The sequence below is a fragment of the Vollenhovia emeryi genome, unplaced genomic scaffold, assembly GCF_000949405.1.
Source record: "Vollenhovia emeryi isolate VEMERY1.0 unplaced genomic scaffold, V.emery_V1.0 DF941279.1, whole genome shotgun sequence".
In the NCBI taxonomy this organism is placed as follows: Eukaryota; Metazoa; Arthropoda; class Insecta; order Hymenoptera; family Formicidae; genus Vollenhovia; species Vollenhovia emeryi.
Window position 1 is genome coordinate 2,456 of NW_011965087.1, and position 3,173 is coordinate 5,628.

General features: G+C 41.7%; 1 pseudogene; it reads left to right on the forward strand.

Moving 5' to 3' along the window:
* The first annotated feature begins 495 nt into the window (after nt 1-495).
* Nucleotides 496-1,904, forward strand: LOC105571057 (annotated as a pseudogene).
* The last annotated feature ends 1,269 nt before the right edge of the window (nt 1,905-3,173 follow it).

A 3,173-nucleotide genomic window follows, 5' to 3' on the forward strand; every position in this document is an offset into this window, starting at 1 on the left:
ATGAACGACTGCGCGATCAGATTACCGAGTGAGGACGACAAGTGGCTGACCTTCAAAAATTACAACTGTAAGGAACGTGCACCGTTTGTCGTATACGCCGACTTGGAGTGCACTCTGAAGAAAATTGACAAGGATTCGATAACGTCTTCATATGCGTATCAGCATCATGAGGTATTCAGCGTTGGATATTACGTGCATTGTTCGTACGATGATTCATTGTCCACATACCAATCTCGTCGCGATAAAGATTGCATCACGTGGTTCGTCGAGCAACTCAAAGTGTTATCACAACACGTAAAAGAAAAATTATTCACTAATGTCCCTATGGAAAATTTGTCGAAGGAACAGTGGGGGGCATACCATAGCGCGACGCATTGCCACATATGTCAAAAACCGTTCGCATTGGGTGACGATAGAGTACGCGATCATTGCCATTTGACTGGAAGATATAGAGGTCCCGCGCATTCGAAGTGTAATTTAAATTATAAAAATTTATATTGTATTCCTGTGGTCTTCCACAATTTATCTGGTTACGATTCGCATTTTATTATCAAAGAAATAGCTACAGCGTACGAAGGACATGTAGAATTGCTTCCAATAACGAAAGAAAAATACATTTCCTTCACCAAACATGTCACAGGCACCGCTGAAAAATCAGATTGGCGAAATTATATGAAATTGCGATTCATCGATTCATACAAATTTTTAACTGCCAGTCTCGACAAACTAGCGTCTCTTCTCAGCATGGATATTTTGAAAATTATACGTTCAAATTTTTCAAAGTTATCGGTGGAAGATTTCAATTTATTGACGCGAAAGGGTGTCTTTCCGTACGAGTATGTTGATTGCGTCGGAAAGTTGGAGGACACGTGTTTACCACTGCGCGAATTATTTTACAGTTCCTTGACCGGTGACACTGTATCCGAGAACAATTACGCACACGCTGCAAACGTCTGGCGACGGTTTGCCATTCAATCCTTGGGCGACTACAGCGACCTGTATTTGAAAACAGATGTCATGTTGTTGGCTGACATTTTTGAAAATTTCCGAGACAAGTGTATCGAGAGTTATGGTCTCGATCCCACGTATTATTACACATTACCAGGATTCACGTGGGACGCCATGCTTAAACATACGCGTATAAATTTCGAACTCCTCACGGACATTGATATGGTCATGTTTATCGAGCGCGGTATACGTGGCGGTCTGACAATGAGTCAATGCTCCAGTAGATATGCGCAGGCTAACAACAAATATATGCACTCGTATGATCCATCGAAAGCTTCCTCATACTTGATGTACTTTGACGTAAATAATCTATACGGATGGGCAATGTGTCAACCGTTGCCATACGCCGAATTTCGATGGGTCGACGATGTTGCAGATTTTGACTTTAGTGCGATCGCCTCGGACTCGCCCACGGGTTATATTCTCGAGGTCGATCTCGAGTACCCACAAGTATACACGACGAGCACACTGACCTACCGTTCTGTCCGACGCGCGATAAGCCGCCTGGCAAGCGGCAGGCAAAACTTCTGGCGACTCTATATTGCAAGAAGCGTTACGTCATTCACTATCGTAACCTGCAGCAATGTACGCGTCAAGGCCTTCGCGTCACAAATATACATCGCGTACTACAATTCGCGCAATCCGCATGGCTCCGCGATTATATTGAACTAAATACGCAATTTAGAACGCTCGCCAAGAACGATTTTGAGAAAAATTTGTATAAATTGATGAACAACGCGGTATTCGGCAAAACTATGGAAAATGTACGAAATTGCGTCAATGTAAAATTAACGGTCGGTCTCGCACGCGTGTACTAGCTACGCTTACATTAATAACTAAATGGGAAGGACGATACGGTGCAGAGGCAATGATCGCAAAATCAAATTTCCATAGCCGAAGCATCTTTTCGGAAAATCTGATAGCCGTTGAATTGCGCAAACTCGAGGTGAAATTCGACAAGCCGATCTACGTAGGTATGTGCATTCTCGACATATCTAAAGTCTGTTTGTACGAATTTCATCACGAGTACATGTTACCTTTATATCGCGACAGATGTAAAATTATGTACACCGACACAGATAGCCTCATATATCACATCCAGTGCGAGGACGTGTACGAGACGATGAAACGTGATATTCATAGATTTGACACGAGCGATTATCCGGCAGATAACGCGTACGATATTCCACATGCTAATAAAAAAGTGTCAGGTTTAATGAAGGATGAGAATAATGGTGCGATAATGACGGAATTCATCGGGCTCAGAGCGAAGATGTACGCGTTGAGGGTAGACGGTAAGAAAGATACAAAGAAGGCTAAAGGCGTAAAGAGTAACGTGGTAGCGCGATCGATAACGTTTGACGATTACACGCGGTGTCTCAACGATGAGATAGAAATGACTCGCCAACAGACTTGTGTAAGATCGAAGCTGCATGAGGTGTACACAGTAGCCGAAACGAAAATCGCTTCGAGTCCGTATGATGACAAGAGATACGTTGTGCCCGATTCTACAGAAACGCTGCCATGGGGACATTATAAAATACCATTGTAAATATTTTATAAATTCATTTTATTTTTTAATCACCATAGATATATTTTATCCACATCGATTATAATAAATGTATACCATTGTAAAACATGTATAATAAATGTATGCCATTGTAAATATTTTATCATTTATTTTTATAAGACATGTAATCAACATAGATATTACAATAAATGTATGTTTACAAAACATTATCCGTGTATATCCATGAATTATGTGATTTATCAAGTCCCAACCATTTCACGTAAACCTCATTTCCTCTTTTCCGCAACACTTTCTCAACGAGGTACACATCGGGATTAGCTACGCAATGCAACTCGTGTTCATAGAATCCTCCAGCGATGGGTTTTTGTTGGAATCAGGATTTGGAAAGAACGCCCGATATTGGAGTTATTACTCAAATAATTCTATTGCCCACATATACTGTTATAGTATACAATACGGTATAAACTTTATTGTAATAGAATACAGTGACTTGTATGACTTACGAACTTCCTTAGCTCACGTGCTAGAGAAATCAGTAGCGGCCCAGAACGGCCATCGAAGCAAGAGCGACGGGCACTCACGACGCGCTCACGTGTAACGCGCCCTAAGCTACCGTTTACATGAAACACGGCCC